The sequence below is a fragment of the Peromyscus leucopus genome, chromosome 16_21 (assembly GCF_004664715.2).
Source record: "Peromyscus leucopus breed LL Stock chromosome 16_21, UCI_PerLeu_2.1, whole genome shotgun sequence".
Lineage (NCBI taxonomy): Eukaryota > Metazoa > Chordata > Mammalia > Rodentia > Cricetidae > Peromyscus > Peromyscus leucopus.
In genome coordinates, this window is record NC_051084.1 from 36,031,042 (window position 1) to 36,048,521 (window position 17,480).

The 17,480-nt window shown below is 53.5% G+C and overlaps 1 protein-coding gene and 1 pseudogene across 2 annotated transcripts in view; both read right to left on the reverse strand.

Annotated features, from left to right (window-relative positions):
• Pald1 (phosphatase domain containing paladin 1) overlaps positions 1-17,076 on the reverse strand; it is a 67,755-nt gene extending 50,679 nt beyond the window's left edge. Inside the window, exon 1 of one of the 2 annotated variants that reach the window (XM_028886167.2) lies at positions 16,523-16,752. The gene's annotated coding sequence lies outside the window, so the exon portion shown is untranslated. Of the gene's footprint in view, positions 1-16,522; positions 16,753-16,857 lie in introns of those variants that run through there. The other variant, XM_028886168.2, reaches the window with a different exon arrangement.
• Positions 7,418-9,466, reverse strand: LOC114704745 (annotated as a pseudogene).
• Positions 17,077-17,480: the final 404 nt, after the last annotated feature.

The window sequence follows — 17,480 nt, forward strand, 5'->3', positions numbered from 1 at the left end:
AACAGTGTAGTTCCCAAAACGGAGAAGAGTGAACGGGTTTTCAGCCGCTGGTAAGGTCAGAGCTCTCGGTGGGAAAAAAACCAGACCTGCACCAGGAACCATGAGTGCACAGGTTCTCAAAGCATGAAAATTACTCAGGTGATAAATGCAATAGTAACAGTAATGGACAGGCTGGGGATGTCACTCAACAGGTAGAATGTTTGCCTAGCATGCCAAAGGTCCTGGGTTCAATCCCTGATACCACACACACTGTGCACTGTTGTGGAATGATCTTTTTGTACACTGTGAAGATGTGTCACTCTGGTTTAATAAAAAGCTGGATGGCCCATAGCTAGGCAGGAGGTATAGCGAGGACTTCGGGACAGAGAGAACTCTGGGAGGAAGAAGAAAGGAGGAGTCGCCAGCCAAATGGAGAGGAAGCAGAATGGGAGTACAGAGTAAAGGTAACTAAACCACATAAAAGAATGTAGATTAAAAGAGATGGGTGAATTTAAGTTATAAGAACTAGTTAGGAACAAGCCTAAGCTATTGGCCAAGCTTTCATAATTAATAACAAGTCTTCCTGTCATTATTGGGAGCCGACAGTCCCCGAGACAAAGTCCAACTACAGTGTATGGTGGTACAAGTCCAGAACTTACAAGATGGAGCCAGGGGGATCAGACGTTCGAGGCCATCCTTGGCTACACAGGGAATTCAAGGCCAGCCTGAATGAGAACCTTCTCAAAAGATCTGCCAGGTGTGATGGTGCACACCTTTAATCCCAGCACTCAGGAGAGAAATGCAGGTGGATCTCTCTGGAGTTCGAAGCCATAGAGAGACCCTGTCTCTATTGGGGGGGGGGGGGGGTTAGTGTCTTCCTGCCTAGTAAGCCAGTGTTTCCCCCAAAGGCCTGCACCTGATGTTACAAAGTCACAGAAAAGTCATTCAAAATGTAGCATGCTCATGGGATTTGGGTTTAATAGAGAAAGATCACTAACGTGTCTAGACGCTCTGCTCACTTCTAATAATCTACTCCTGGGCTAACGACATGGCTCAGGGGGGAAAGGCACTTGACACCAAGCCTGATGACCTAAGTTTGGTTAGGACCCAGGACCCAGAAGACAGAGAGACCCACATCCGGCAAGTCACCCTCCACCCTCTATGCCCACGCCATGGCTTGTTTGCGACTCCCAGCACTTGGGAGGCAGAGGCAGGCGGATCTCCGTGATCCAAAGTGTATACCTTTGGAGTTCCAGGGAACCAGCCCTTCACGGTAAGACCCTATCTGAAATAAATCAATGGAATCTACTGCTAGTAGTATTTTTACCAAGTATCAAAGGGAAGTGCCCCCAGGTGACTGAAACATCGCGATCCACCCACGCATCGATGGACGGATGAGCCTTCTCCACACATTTGAACCAAGCAGCAGATCACAGGCCACCGAATGCAAAAGCAGAAATGGGCACCGGGCTCACTTCCCCTGGGCCAGACACCAAAGAGCCTTGGAAAACTGAAACAATGACACTCTGGCCAGGAGGGCACACACATGCCTGCAATGATACAGTTTAAAATGCTCTTAGGGGGGCAGGGATAGCCCAGGTGATTTTTCTCATCTTTCCAAATACTTTTATCTTCTCTGACTTTTTTTTGGAGTTTTTTGTTTGGTTGGTTTTTGGTGGGTTTTTTGTTTTGTTTTTGTTTTTTGTGGTGCTTGGGAATGAACGAGTCACATCATGCATTCAAAAGTAAGGCCTTCTCCATAGAGCTACGCTTCTGGTCTTATTTTCTCCATTTCTCCTACCACAGACATACCCCATACACTGTAAGGCCATTGGGATGAGCAGCCACGGTTCAGTATCAACCAAAGATATGCTGGCACCTCCCCCAGAAGTGGGCCCGCCCTTGAGTACCACAGACAGACTCATAAACACCTTCCTGTAGGAAAAACCAGGACTCTGAAGTCAGCAAGACTTCTCTGCCAGCGCTATCCTGCTCCAGAGGCCTGGCCACGGCCTCTGCACCCCATTTCCTGCAGGGTACTGAGGGTTACATGAGGTCATTGTGTGCTGTCCTGACCAGGTCAGCTTTCTTGTTGACACAGGCAGCCCAGGATCCCCAGAAGAAATGAGGCCCAAGGGCAGCCATGCGGCTTCCTCACCTCACACTACTACTGGCCTGAGAGAGTCTCCCTGGACCAGTCACACAGCTTCCTTGGACCCCACTGATGGAATTCCAGGCAGGAAAGGTGGATGGCTTTTTCAGGCAGGAAGCGGAACTCGCCGGATGAAAGACAGGCCAGCATTCCATCAGGAGCCCCCACCTGCTAGTGACCCGTGGGGTCATGGGAGCTGGGAGTGTGTGGGCACATGGAAGCTGAGGAGGAAATAGGATTTACTGCAAAAGCCACGCCCAGGGCAGCCCCCTGGGCAGGGAAGTGACTTCATTTCACACTCTGTCCTCTTTGCTTCCGCCTCTGGCACGGAAGGGACTTAACCCTGAGAAGGCCATGTTTCTCCGAGTCCCGGCCGGCTTCACATCAAGCCAGGGAAAGAAAACTCAGGCTTTCTCGAACTCTCCCCGACACCGACACCTAGCCATCCCAATTCACAGATGGGGAAACTGAGGCTCAAAGAGGCTGAGAGCAGGCTAGAGCCTCCAGCACCTTTCCCATGACCCTGAGCTGCAGTCAGGGAGATGTTAACCATCCATCAGGGAAGGTTCCTGAAGACCGCAAGGGAACCAAGCCTGGAAAGGAAAATAATGGTGTCGTTTCCAGGAGGAACAACACAGATTGGTGTCCTGTGCTGTGCAGGGTCTCCTGGGAAATCACATGGTACCTGGGACTAGAATAGAGGGCAGGAGGGGGACCCCAAGTGCCTTGGGCACTGAACCAAGAGGTCAGGTGTCACTCTGTTGGTGAGATGTACTGCCCAGGCTGGGCAACAGTATGGGGGCATGGCCACAGCCAAGAGTCACTGTCCGGAGGCCACGCAGAGGAGGAAGCATGTGGAAAGGCACCCTAGCAAGGACTCGAAATTTCTCTGGAACAGGGAGCCTGAGTGTTGTGGAATATCACTTGAGCTGTGTAAAGACGTGCTCATTTGTTTGTGCTGTATTTGTTTAGTTATGTCAAGATGGGTGGTATTTGTTTCACCTTGCCTGCCTAAGGCACCTGATTGGTCTAATTAAAAAGCTGAACGGCCAATAGCTAGGCAGGAGAGGGGTAGGCGGGGCTGGTGGGCAGAGAGAATAAATAGGAGGAAGAATCTGGAGAGGAGAGAACAAGGGGGGGTGGGGGCACACACCCGGGGTAGAAGCAGGCAGCTTCCAGACAGATATGAAAAGCAGTAAAAGTAAGACTGGGCTGGGGAGATGGCTCAGAGGTTAAGAGCACTGGCTGCTGATCCAGAGGACCTGAGTTCAATTCCCAGTAACCACATGGTGGCTCACGACCATCTGTAGTAAGATCTGGTGCCCTCTTCTGGCCTGCAGGCATACATGCAGACAGAACACTGTATACATAATAAAATAAATAAATCTTTTTTTAAAAAAAAAAAAAGTAAGATTTACAGAAGGAAAGAAAGGTAAAAAGCCCAGAGGCAAAATGTAGATGAAGAGAAACAGGTTACATTATAAGAGCTAGCAAGAAATGAGCTTAAGCTAAGGCCGAGCATTCATAACTACTAATAAGTCTCCGTGTCATGATTTGGGAGCTGGTTGGTGGCCCAAAAGAAAAAGCCTGATACACCTGTAACTTGGCCCCTTCACGCTACCACTGCAACAGCTCTAAGAGGAGAGAAAGAAATTCCCAGCAGCCCAGGCCAGGTCTACAGCTGACAGCAGCCGGATCAAGGCACAGGGTGGGTAGACCCTCGAGTCCTGCCTCAGCACCAGCACCCTGGCAGCCTTGACTGAAGCCCTCTGTACTTCCGGGTCAGAGTCCGTGAGACAAAAATACCGCTTCCTGGGGCTGGAGAGATGGCTCCAGAGATGGGTAAGAGCACTGGCTGCTCTTCCAGGGGGCCGGAATTCAATTCCCAGCAGCGACACACTAGCTTATTACTCGAGTCCTAGGGAATCCGATGCTCAGTTCTGGTCTCTGGGGGCCCTGCAAGCATGTGGTGCACAGGTAAAGCATTCATACACTGCGGTGGTTACTGTTGTTTGTCAACCTGACCACATCTGGAATTAACTGAGACCCGAGCAGCTAGGCACACCTGTGAGGACTTTTCTTGATTGGCTCCTTTGAGGTCAGAAGACCTACCCTGTCTGGGCCACAGCTTCAGGTGGCGGCCCACGTGAAAAGACGTGGAGAAGGAAGCGTCTGCCTTTTGCCTGCTTGCCCTCACTCTTGCTGGCAAGTTCATCCCTTTGACTGGTAAATAGAGCCTGTTTCTTCAGTATTCCAAGGTATACTGATAACCAGCTGAGACATCCAGCCTCCTGGACTCTCGGTTGGGAGACTAGCCGGACCACAGCCTGTAAGCAAGTCTACTAAATCCCCTTTATATAGAGATAAAGACACAGATTCATCCTATCCGTTCTCTTCCTCCGGAGAACCCCGACTAATACATGCACATGAGCATAATAATAAAAATTTTAAATCATGATGATGAGGATGCCCAGCCAGACTGAGATGACCCCTGCCGGGCCCATCTGCCTGGCCATGGCCAGCAATTCCACACACACCTGCTGCTGGGCTCTTCTCTGTGCCCCACAGGGCGGCCAGCAAACACAGCTGGATGGCAAAGAATACTGGCGCCAAATTCAGAGCGGAGTACCACCTAATACTGGGTTCACCCCACTCATCGAGACAAACCATGACCCTAGGGCCCAGACGGGGTGAGCCTAGTCCCCAGGCCTCTCTGTCTACCCTTCCTAACTCCAGGCCAAGAGAGCCGCAGGGAGGGGCGCCAGGCTGCCCGGGAAGATGGGGTTTGGTTTCTCCTCTTCCTGTTTATCTGTCCCCACCATCCTGAAGCTCCTGGCACTGTTTGTTCAGGGAAAGGTCCTGCCAAGAGGGACATCCTGCATGACAGCCACCCTGGGCTGGGCTTCTTCCCCCCTGGCTTTGTGATGGGGGGCTCTGAGGGCCACCTGCCTGCACACCCCAGCCTGGCTCTGAGGCTACTGCAAAGAAGGGATGTCCATCAAGCCGGGCACCCGGGCCTGAAGACAGGCCTGCGTCCCCCTGGGCATCAGTTGGCTCCATGTACAGACAGGGGAAGTAACAGGAAGGATTGATTCCAGGCAGGGACCTAAAAGCCCGCTTTGGGGTCAGGAACACAGAGCCGACCGAGGCTATGCAGCCAGGGAGACCTGGCAGCCAAGCCTGGCTCAGCAATGTGAACTTGGCCACAGTATGAACTTCTCTCAGCCCAGACTCTCTCCTGTCAGGTGACAACAGCCGAGAGCCCACAGGGAAGGGGTGGCACCTTATAAAAAACAGCAGCTGTCACCGGGCAGTCGTGGTGCACGCCTTTAATCCCAGCATTCGGGATTTAATCCCAAACTCTGTGAGTTCGAGGTCAGCCTGGTCTACAGAGCGAGATCCAGGACAGGCATCGAAACAACACTGAGAAACTGAGAAACCCTGTCTCAGAAAACAAAAAAACACCCCAGCAGCTGTCATCTCCTTCCCCAGTGCTGGCTCCTCACTCGATCCTCAAATGTGAAATGCCCCCCCCCAAAAAAATAGTTACACTGGGCTGGAGAAACGGCTCAGCAGTTAAGAGCCGTGGCTGCTCTTCCGGAGAACCCAGGTTAGATTCCCAGCATGCACACAGTGGTTCACAACCATCTGTAACTCCAGTTCTAGGCACACACGTAGCACATATACATACACATAAAACAAAAATAAATCTTAAAAAAAAAAAAATTAAAAGAATAGTCAGTCGCATGGAGGCAGAGGCAGGAGGATCCTGAGTTCAAGGCCAGACCGGGCTACATAACAAGGCTCTCTCACAAATAAAACAAGGAGAACAATTAGGGCCCAAGAAGGAAGGAAATTCTGGCAGGTGCTGCCACATGGGGGAACCCTGAGGACACTACGCTGTTTGAACGAGCCAGAAACGGAACAAGGAGAGCTGTGTGGCTCCACTTCGTGGCTCCCATAGCCATCCACCGGAGCCAGGAAGCAGGACAGTGGCTTTCAGACACTGAAGAGTTGGTGTCTACCGGGCACAGAGTTTCTGGTGGAGAAGACGAGCCTGTTCTAGAAAAGGCTGCGGATGTGGCACAGTCGGCAGAGAATTTGCCTGGCACTCACAAAACCCTGGTTAATTCCTTAACACCATCTACACCAAGCACGGTGGTACCATGTACTCCAGAACTCGGGAGCTAGAGACAGGAGGAGGATCAGGAGTTCAAGGCCAGCCTCTGCTACATAGCGAGTCTCACGCCAGCCTGAGCTACATGAAAACTTGTCGAAAGACAGAGACAAGGGCAAACCTAAACCTGACCGTCTGCTCTGCTGGGACCAGGGATAGGGGACCGAGGAGGAGGGGGAGACGACTGCTGAGTGGGCGTGTCCATTCTGAGGCTCAGAAGCATAGTCCCCCTTCCCCCCCCTCCACTCCAGCTTGATCTGGAAGTTGCAGCCAGGGTGGGGGTGGGGAAGAGTTGGGGGGGGGAGGTCAGACAGACTGAGTGACACTTCCTGTTGCTGGCCGTCTGGAAGCTCCTCAGCTTCCTTCTTGGTAAAAGAAGGATTCCAGCCAACAATTCACTCCTGGGCGTCTCTTCTAGACAGGTAAGAGAGCTTTATTCCAACTCCCACAGGTTAGAAATACGGCTCAGGCCCACCGCAGGAACAAAGGAACACAATTTGTGACTGCTCTTCTGGAGGACCCAGGTTTGGTTTCCAGAGCACCCACAGGGCAGCTCACAACCTTCTGTGACTCCAATTCCAGGGATCCAGTGCCCTCTCTGACCTCGATGAGCAACACACACACACACACACACACACACACACACACACACACACACACACACAGGTAAACCCTCATACATATTGAAAAAAAAAGCCACCCTAATTGTAAGGACCACCTTGTACTGTCGTGCAGTCTGGGCTGGGGTTTGTTTCCACGTTTAGAACCCAGTTCCTTCTCCACGAAGGCCACGGGACAACATCACACACAGCACCAAGAAAGACGGGCTCAAGTCCGAACATGGAGTCGGGAGGGCGAACGAGGCCACCTCACCCCCACGGGAGCATGGCCCTGCCTGACTGACAGGGCCTAGTTTCCAAGCAGGCTGGTGGAGTCGAGAACATCTGTGTGTCCCGGGCAAAGCCCTTGGCTGCTGCGCCAAGTCCTGACTCCCACAAGAAGTGGGCTGAAGAACCACTCCATACAATGTCAATAGTGCCATTATTCCGCCCTTATCGGCAAGCCCAGAAACAGGCCTGCCAGGAGCTAAGGCCGACCAATTGAGACAGACAGACAGACAAAGTCACTCACGGGCAATGTGGGCTTAACTGGGAGGTCTGGTTACCCCAATCCACACACCCAGCTCCAAGTCCTTGATATACATAGTCTGAACACAGTCCAGGTAGCTGGAGGCCAAGTCAGGAGAGGCCAGGGCCCCAGAGCTCTGCCGGCCACCCAGCACTGGCCACCTCTGAGACTGGGCCACTTCCCCACACCAGCATGGCTCCCCGCAGGTGGCTGGCTTTCCAGCATCCTTTGCATTCCTGATTCTCTAGGTGTTTGCTTTTTGATGATGCTAGGGATAGAACCCAAGGTTTTGAGCATGATAGACAAGCGCTCTACCACTGAGCCTTAGTCAAACCACCCCATGTTTGTTTCCTAGTTAAATAAGACCTGAATTCTCAGGCACTTGGGTCTAACATGTATATGTACGTTACACTCTAATGTGAGTAATTTAAACCAACAAGTACTTTTCTCTTTTTTTATATAACAGACTTAATTCACTCTATTTTTGTATAAAAACCCTTATGTGGTGGCCACAGCTGCAGCCTAGGTCCTCTGAACAGAGACTCGGGTGTGGGTTTTCACAGTCTCTTTCCAGACAGAGGCCGGGGGGTCAGGTAGCTGTAGGTCTTGGAGATGGCATCAAAGGTGGCCTTGGCAAAGTTGCCCGGGGTGGCAGTGCAGCCCCTGGCTGACGTGTAGCAGTCATCAATACGACCATCATCAGTAGCTTATTCGGCTCAGGAGCGGACGATGCCAGTGTCTCTGGGGACAGGGATGAGACGCACCAACACAGAGCCACAGCGGCCTGTCACTTTGCATGGGACAGTGTGGGGCTTGCCAATCTTGTTCCCTCAGTAGCCTCTCCGCACAGGGACAATGGACAGCTTGGCCAAGATGATGGCTCCCTCAGAGGGCAGTGGCTACCTCCTTGGAGCACTTCGCACCAAAACCAACATGACGAGTGTAGTCGTCCCCAATAGCAACAAAAGCCTTGAACCTGATCCGCTGGCCAGCCCGAGTCTGCTTCTACACTGGCATGATCTTCAGAACCTCATCCTTTAGGGATGCGTCCTGGAAAAAGTCAATGATCTCGGATTCCTTAATGGGCATGGAGAACAGGTAGATCTCTTCCAGGGACTTGATCTTCATGTCCTTGACCAGGCGGCCCAGCTTGGTGATGGGGACCCCCTCCTTGTCTTTGGCTTTACCTCCACGAGCCCAAGGGCCTCGACCACGGCCATGACCTCGACCACAACCGCAGCCCCTAAGACTGCTGCTGAATCCTCTGCAGAAGACACCGAGGCCTCCTAATCCTGGGCCCCTGAGTCCTCCATGCCCTCCCACTGCATCGGCATCATCCGCCTCTTAGTATATTGAAGGAGAAGGAGAAGGAGGAGGAGGAGGAGGAGGAGAAGGAGAAGGAGAAGAAGAAGAAGTAGAAGAAGTAGAAGAAGAAGAAGGAGGAGGAGGAGGAGGAGGAGGAGGAGGAGGAGGAGGAGGAGAAGCACTTTCTATCTCTGAAGGAGGAATGTCTTTGAAAAGGAACCTGGAGCTGGGATGTAGCTTTTCCAGAAGAATGTTTACTTAGCAGGCAGGAAGCCCTGGGTTTGATCTCCAGTGCGGCATAAACTGGACAAGATGGTACTTTCCTGTAATCCCAGGCACTTGAAAGATGGCGGCGAGAGAATAAAGAGTTCAAGGTCACTCTCTGCTACACAGGAAGTCAAAGTCAGCCTGATATATATCAGACTCTGTCCCAAGGTGGCAAAAATCAATCTACAAATAACACCCGTGGTATGACTAGTTATATGAAGTGTCCCGGATCAGGAAATCTATAGAGCTAGACAGTGGACTCCTGGGTTGGGGTAAGTAGACAATACTAATAGTACAGGGTGTCTGTAGTAATCTGACTGTAATTGGATCCCGTAAGCTCATAGGAAGTGGCACTATTAGGGGGTGTAGCTTTGTTGGAGTGGGTGTGGCCTTGTTGGAGGAAGTGTGTCACTGTGGGGGTGGGCTTTGAGGTTTCCTATGTTCAACATACCGACCATTGTCTCAGTCCATTTCCTGTTGCCTTCTGGTCAAGCTGTAGCCAGCACCATGTCTGCCTGCATGCTGCCATGCTCCCTGCCATGATGGTAATGGACTGAACCTCTGAAATGGTAAGCGAGCCACTCCAGTGAAATGTTTTCCTTATTAGAGTTGCCATGGTCATGGTGTCTCTTCACAGCAATAGAAACCCTAACTAAGACAGTGTCTTTGGGGGATCATGAAAATGCTGTATAATTAGACCTTGGTGACAGGTGCACCATCTGTGAATATACTGAACAGAAGCAGCCGAACTAAACACCTCAGATGGGAGAGCTGAATGACATGTGAGTTATTCTCAAGCCAGGTGTGGTAGCATATGCCTAAAATCTCAGCAGACAGGAGGTTGAGGCAGGAGGATCACAGTAAGTTTTGGGCCAGCCTGAGCTGTATGGCAAGATCTTTTCAGAGAGAGAGAGAGAGAGAGAGAGAGAGAGAGAGAGAGAGAGAGAAATTATTTGTCAGTAACACAGATTAAGCAGTGCCAGGCTGTAGGATGCCTCCTCTCCCAGGCCTACTCTTTCCCACCCCCTTTCTTGTCCCTAAGTTCCAAGTCAACCCCATCTGAGTAAGCAGTAGCTAGACCTGGGTAGTCATCCCAACACAGAACATCTACCTGGGAAATACTTCACACGATAGTGTCAAGACACTACACTGAATTATTAAATTAGGGGAGATATTAAAACTTCACAGGCAGAAGGACAAGGGTTGTGTTTACCCATCTAGGCCAGTGTCAAGGAGGAAGTGTGACCACAGAGATTCAGAGGCGAACAGACTGCCCGGGGTTTGGTAGTGACATCCATGCCTGCTGGGCCCCTTCCTCCAGAGGTGCAGACAGGCCCAGCCCTCCACCCACACACATGCCAGAAAGCATTCCTGTGCTGAGGCCCCGACCGAGCACTGCTAAGAAAAGAGAAGACGAAGCAAGCCGTCTCTGGAGCTCCCAGCAAACCTCGGCACCTGCTCCTTCTCCTCACAGACCCCAAGGCTCTTCCGGACACCCAACCAACTGCCTTCTGCAGGGCCGGATTCCTTCTAGTAACTCACAGACACAAGAAGTGCGATGGGAACCCTGCTTGAAGCTGCTAGCTGGAGGACACGTCCACACAGACCCTCAGCTTTCAGCCGAAGCACTCCAAGATGAATCAATCCCCACCAAGCAGTGTGTCAGGCCAAATGCTTCTATGGTGATGCCTGGTCAGGCTTGGGGCAAGTATGTTTACCCAGTGAGGCATTTTACCTACCCTAAAACAGATCATTGTATGTTCAAGGAAAGGACTGCTCAAAAAAAAAAAAAACAATGGACTAACCAAAAGTAGCACATGCCTGTAAATCCCAGGACTTGGAAGACTGAGGCAGAAGGATGGGCCAAATGTTCGAGGTCAGCCTGAACAACTAATGAGTTCCAAGCTAGCCTGGGCTATCAAACGGGAGATTCTGCCTCCAAAACACACACAAAAACCGAGACAAGGAGGCTAGAGAGAGGGCTCTGTTGGTGAAACGGATGCCATGCAAGCACAAGGACCTGAGTTCGAATCCCCAGAACCCGTGTGAAAGTCAGACACGGCCACGTACATCTGTAACCCCAGAGCTCCTCCTGTGAGAAGGATAGCGGCTAGTCAACAAAGAGACCCTGCCTCAAACAAGGCAGAAGCCAAAGGCCAACATCCACAGCTGTCCTCTGACACACACACACACACCAAGACATACAGGCCCACAGTCAAGAGAGTGGGGAATGTAAATATAAACACAAAAGGCAAGACTAGAGAGAGCTCAGTAGAGTGCTTTTCTTTTTTCTTTCTCTTTTTTTTTCTTTCTTTCTTTTATTTTTATTTTTTATTTTTGTCTTGTTGTTCGAGACAGGGTTTCTCTGTGTAGCCCTGGCTGTCCTGGAACTCGCTCCGTAGACCAGGCTGGCCTCGAACTCACGGAGATCCACTTGCCTCCGCCTCCCGAGTGCTGCAGTTAAAGGTGTGTGTCACCACTGCCGAGCTGTAAAGCACTTTTCTTACAAGCATGATGCTCAGAAGTCAGGTAAGAATGCGGTGCGTGCCTGTTAGCCCAAAGCTAGAAAGGCGGATCCCTGGGGCTCACTGGCCAGCCAGCCTAGCTTACCCAGGAAGCTCCAGGCCAGTAAGAAATCCTATCTCAAAAACAAGGTGGGTGGTGCCTGCCTGCCTGAGGAAGGATGCCCAAGGAATGACTTGAGGTTAACTTCTGAACTCTACATTCACATGCATGCATACAATTTCTTTTTTTTTTCTTCCTTCTTTTTGTTTTGTTTTGTTTTTGTTTGTTTCTTTCTTTGTTTTGTCTGGATTTGTCTTTTGGTTTTTCAGGACCAGGTTTCTCTGTGTAGCCCTGGCTGTCCTGGAACGCACTCTGCAGACCAGGCTGGCCTCAAACTCACAGAGATCCCCCTGGCTCTGCCTCCCGAGTGCTGGGATTAAAAGCGTGCAATTTCTAAAAAGGCAGGAAGAGAAAAAATTTCCACCCACTCTGCAATTGAGAACGTGTTCAGAGCAGACAACCGGACCATCACCCAAGCTGATGCCCATCAGAGTCCACAGAGGAGAGGCCTGCCCCACACTTCTCTGCAGCCTAGGACCTGACGTCCTGACATGGCCCTTTGTCATGGGCATCTGGAACCTTGAGCTTACTGACAGGTCCTGAGTGAGTCAGGTCACGACACACTCACAGGAGGCGCCAAAGGTCCAGCGCCTACCTTAGTGACCAAGTGACTGCCCAGGGAAACCGTACCGTCCAGCTCCAACCATGGGTGGCAATAACCTGCACACGGTGGGTGGGCCCCAGTGGAGAGTGGTGTACTTCAGGTGTGTGCTCCTAGGTGATCAGAGGCCAATCCACCTCGAGAAAGATACTTCACCTCTGTGTGCGCACCGGTGTTCATGCACGTGTGTGGCCATGCGTGAGGGCTGGAGGCTGACATTTAGGATGTCTACCTAAATCACTCTATTGTACGTTTTTTGGAGTCAGTGTCTCACTGAACCTGGTTCTCAGCAGTTTGGCGAGGCAGGCTGGCCAGCACGCCCTACGGATCCTCATGCCCACTCCCCCAGCACCGCATGCACATGACTGCAGCCGGCTCTTCAGTGGGTTTTAGTGACGGAGCTTAGATCCTTGTGTTTGCGTGGGATCCAGCTTTACCAACTGAGCCCTGTTCCCCACCGACAGATCCTCTGTACTGGAACCCACAGGGAAGAATCCAAATCAGAATGACATTCGGTCCTTGTCCCCACCCAACATGGCGCACAATCGCTGGCCTCTCTGGTGTCACCAGCCACCCTGCTGGAAAAACGTGATCGTGATGGCTAACGGCACCCACTGTCTCCCTAACACATCCTGTGAGCCAGACAGTCTCCAGCCATCTCCGTACACACCCGCCTTACGTTCCCGTGACATTCTTACAGGGGAATCCCTTCCCCCCGCCCTGTGACATAAGGAAAATAAGGCACAGAGACATCGGTGTGCTGCTGAGGGTCACAGAGCCAGGACAGGAACTCTGTTCCAGTGTGCTACAGAACCATGCTCTTTTGAGTCGAGGGAAGATGGTCAGGGGCGAGGCTATCGGGGCATCCTGGGGGGAAGAGCCGCAGCGGACAAAGGCTGTTGCTCACTCACTCACTTCTTCCTCCCCAAGTCCCAGACAAAGGCCTGGGCAAAGTGGCAGAGCCAGCTGCTGCCAAGCTCCTGCAGCTCCCTGCAGCTCCCGGCTCCCAGGCCCATCCCTAGGCCGTGCTGGCCACAGGAAACATGAAAAGCCTGTCTCCAAGTCCCCTGCTCGGGAGCCAGGGAGAGGCAGTGCTGCCCACCGGGAGGCCAGAACCATGATTTGGGGCTATTCTTAGCCAACCACTGGCTCCCCTCCCAGAGGCCCAGCAGGCAGAAAGCCCAAGCTTCCACACGCCCAGCCTGCCACTTCCTGACCCTTTTCAGAGGACCCCAGGACGAGGAGGGGCTACAGGCAGAGAGAGAGAGGACAGAGTGGGCTGCCCCTTCCAACAGAGGGGTGTCCCGTGCCTCCATGCCCTGCTTGCCCAGGCTCCCAGCCAAGCCAAAGCGTCTCTAGGCCATCCTGGTTTGCACCCTTACTGACAGATGCGAAGTCACTAGCTTTCCATGAATTGTCCCCCATTTAACCCTCCGGGGAGCTGGGGTAAAAGATGAGGCAACTGAGACATGAAGTAACTGTGGAAGGTCACAAGAGCATTTGGTGTCAGGCTGTATCAGGGTCAGGGCTGGCTCCAAGGTGCCAGGCTGGGCAGAAGAGGAGCCGTGAGCACAGCCAGAACGTGGGAGAGTCTGCTCTGTTGAAGCCAAAGGGCGATAGCATTCATCCCAGACCCTCCACGTCTCTCCCAGTGGTATACAGAGACCACAGCCTGACGGCTCAGGGCTTAAGATCAGCAGAAAAGCCTCGAGCCAGACTCTGGGGCGGGCAGCAGCTGAAGCAGCGGACAGTGCAATGGGAAGGTTCATAAGAGTCCCGGGGCCACAAAAGGATGCCACCAAAGGCTTAAGAAGTTTCTGCTGGTGCCCCAGGCCAGACACTCAGCCCTATAACTAAGGGGGCAGGAGGTCACAGGACTTCAGAGTAAAACAGGACACTGAGCCCTCTGGGGTCCTCCAACCATTCCCAGCATGGTCTAGAAATCAATCCACAGTGGGGCTGGGTCTCAGTTGGTAAAGTGTTTGCCTAGCATGCACAAGGCCCTGGGTTCCATTCCCAGCACCCTATAAACTGGGTGCGGCGAAGCATGCCTGTAACCTTAGTGTCTAGGGGGTAGAGGCAGGAGGATCAGGAACCTGAGGCTATCCTTGGCTACACAGTGAGTTCAAAGCTAGCCTGGGATACATGAGGAAGGAAGGAAGCATACCACACAGCACCTGAGAACCTGTCCCTCCATGCCGAACAAGATGATGGTTGGCTAGGCTGCCATATCCATAGCAACGTTCACCTGGGACTGCATCTCAGCATCTGCAGCTATCAAGATCCTAGCCTTGACTAGCAGGCCCCTCTGGCCAGTATATGTGTTTCCCTGGGGGTCCGCAGCTGGCTCTATGTCTACCTAGGTACTTGAGAACCTTGAGACTCGGTGTCTTGTATCTACAAATGCCCGTTCAAATTCATGTCCGTTCTTCAGTGAGTCCACCTGTCTGTCCGTTCACACACCTGCTCCAGGCAGACTGCAATCCCGGGGACACAAGCCTGTCTGTGAGTGTGTCTGTGGCTGGTCCTCCTTGACATGCTCGCACACGCCTGTCCGCTCACGCGTCTATGCTCTCGGGTTGCCTGCCCACCCCGTTTTGTGCCTGTTTTCAGGTAAGTATGTCCAGTTCTTCCCTGTGTCTGTCTGCCCAGATGGCTGTACACCTGACTATGATGAGCTCATGGTCTGCCCACACGGCACTCGCACCTGCGACTGGGAAGCTCCCACTAAGAAGAATAGGGCCCAAGGCCTTGGACACAGGTACACCGCCACCTCCCCCAAAGTGTTGTAGAAACGCCTATCAGGAACAATAAGGACAGAGTAGAGAGCCAGATACTGTGGGGCCTCACAGGTAGGGTCAGATTGCCCAGGACCCCACCCTGTCCACTCCAATACCAGAGAAGGGAGCAGAGTGGGCCACCTCGGGCCTGTCTGCCTCCACAGGAAACCGCGTCTGGCCAATGCCTCCCACCCTCCCCTCCAGCCCCCACGATGGAGGCTCTTCAAAAAGGAAGTCAGGGCTTCCTCCTGTAGGGCTTGCTCAAACCTCAGCAGCCCCAGACTTGTGCTCCATCTGACTGGAGAAAACAAATGGGTCCTTAGACCCCCTAAAGCAAACAAAATCTGGGGGGGGGGGGGGGGGAGTTAGTGGACACACAGCAGCAGGAAGTCCTTGCCCTTCAATCCTCCTACGCTGGTTGCCCCTGAGGTGGAAAGAGGTCCCGATTGGATGGGTCATGCTAACAGAGAGGGCGGGACGGATCCCACCGGGACACTGAAAACACATCTATGTGCAAAGTCTCAGGACACCCCAGCCTTGCAGCATTGGTGTTTTGTAATTCCCAGGAGTAGCCTCTTGGCATTTTTCTTCTACTGCTACCGGTGGCCCAGGGCTGATATCAAACTCCCTATCAGAGAACTGGCTGTGTGTTTCTGTCTTGTCTACCCTTGCAGGGCAGAGCCACGCGGGGACAGAGTCCTCCCTAGTCCTCCCACCTCCCACACTGTCTGGGTATGGCTCAGAGCCCACAGCTCACAGGTGCTCTGTCACTGGCTGTGGGCAGCCAAGGACTGGCGGGGGCTGCGGCTGCCGGAGCAGAGATGGCCTCAAGCTTGCCCGGACCGGGAGGCTTTTATTGAGTCTGATTTCCAAAATAAGAGCACTCTGGCCACTACAAGAGGCCGGGGCAGTCAGTCTCCCATGCACTGTACCTTTTCTGACTCACGTCCTTTCAGGGGGTCCTCTGAAGCTTGGTGAGAGGACAGACGGACACACACCACACACGCACAGGCACATGAATGCACACACTCTACACACACACACACACACACACACACACACACACACACACACGCCTGCTCACACCAAAAAGATTCGGGCTCAGAAGAGACCAAACAGAGCGGAGGATCAAAGCTGGTGCCTGCCAGGCCCCTGGGTTTGCTCTCCTGTCCCTGGGCCTCAAGGGCCCTGTTGGTGGGAGTGGAGAGGGACCCGTGCACGGATCGCGACCCGGCTATGTCTCCTAACTTCTTCGGAAGCCCAGGTGGCCAAGAGGACTCCCAGGCCTCCAGTGAGGAGCGGGTACTGCCAGCCCACGATGTCTCCGCTCCGAGGGAAGCCAGGGTACAGGAGCTGAACCCGGGATCGACCTGCGCACGACCCAGGAGCAGCTCGGGCTTTGGGTGAGCGCGGTGGAGCCGGCCTGGGGCAGGCCTGGGTGGCCCGGAGGCCTCCACCCTAAGTCAAGGAACCCCGATCCGCCCTCGGCGCGGCCCACGAGTGCTTACCTGGCAGCCGCAGCTCCGGGGGAGCGTCGCGCACTACGGCCGGGGACTGCCGGCGCCTAAGCGGGCTGCGGGCGCGCCGGGCGCGGGCTCCAGCTAGCTCCGCCCACCCTCCCGGCCCATCCGGGGGCGGAGGCAGATCCCGCAGAGTCCAGGCGGTGCAGACCCCACCAGGCTGCGGCCACCAAGCCCCGAATCATCCCCGGAACCCCGCCCCGAGTCCGGATCCCCCCGCCCTCTACGCCCGGGCGGGACTGGTCACTCCCTACCCAGCCTTGCCCGCCGCAGCTTCGGCCTCCTCCTACGAGGAGGGGGCGCGAACTTAAAGACACACTCACCCCACCGGGTTCCGATAGGCATGTCCCCTGCCTCAGCTACAATTCCCAGAGGGCCCCGTTCCGGGTCAGCTTCCTCCGTCCGCTCGCCCTACGCCTGGAGAAAAAGTCGGGGGCGGGAAACACTGCCCGCGAAGCCAGTTCCTCTTCCCTTGTCGGCTCCGCTCCTTCTGGAAGACACCCAAGGCCGGCTTCCAGCCTCCTTGGCTGGAGAAAGCGGCATAGGCTGGTGACGCCACACCCCCCTCCCCAACTCCAGGTCCCCGGGACATCGGTAGCCCCTGGCTTCCCTCTGCTTCTCCAGACAGAGCAGAACACCTGAGCTGTTTTTCCAGAAGCTGTTTTTCACCTGTGCAACTTGAGCTAGAGGACTGACATGTCTGGGCTTCAACCTCTTCAGATGTCCAAGGATGGGCCCCCTAAAGAGCAGGTTGTTAGCTTGACGGTTGGGTTAAGAAAACTGCAGCTCCCAGTCTTGGCAAGAAGCAGATCCTCACTGCCCATACTCGACTGCCTCCAAGTAATGGTGGGCCGGCTGGCTCTGGCGAGCTCTGGGTTTGCACCCGGACAGGCTACCTGACCCTTGACCTCCGGTCTCCCAAGTGTACCTGCTCATCCCTGCTTCT